The following is a 486-nucleotide window of genomic DNA, read 5'->3' as shown; positions in this document are numbered from 1 at the left end:
ATAAGAGACAGCACGCACACGCATGCACTTATAGTTTTATATTTTATGCAATCATTAAATAAAAGATCTCTTATGTACTTATTTTAAGACTCAATTAAGAGATCTTTCATTTCAGGTGAAAATTCTTTCAGTGCTTTCTTTTGCTTTACTCCTTATTCCACATATATTCGCATAAAGTTTTATATACTTCTTAAATTATTTAAAATTATATCCATGTTGTTTTTATTTCTATCTGAATAATTCCACATATATTCGCATAAAGTTTTATACTTTATTACAAAATCTATCTTTTTTGAACGTTTTAAGAATTATGATTTTACTTAAAGCAAAAACGCTATTGCGTATAATAAAAACGCGAAAGTGATTTCATTAATTTTATATAATCCACAAATGTATTCTAATCCATACATATGTCGTACAGAAACGCGACAGTGCTCTTGTTCGCAATAGCAAGCATGCGGCTCGGTATAAGTTTCGTATGATCGT

The sequence above is a fragment of the Wasmannia auropunctata genome, unplaced genomic scaffold, assembly GCF_000956235.1.
Source record: "Wasmannia auropunctata unplaced genomic scaffold, wasmannia.A_1.0 LD336053.1, whole genome shotgun sequence".
Lineage (NCBI taxonomy): Eukaryota > Metazoa > Arthropoda > Insecta > Hymenoptera > Formicidae > Wasmannia > Wasmannia auropunctata.
The sequence above is the reverse complement of the archived record's forward strand: the minus strand, read 5'-3'. Positions refer to the sequence as shown.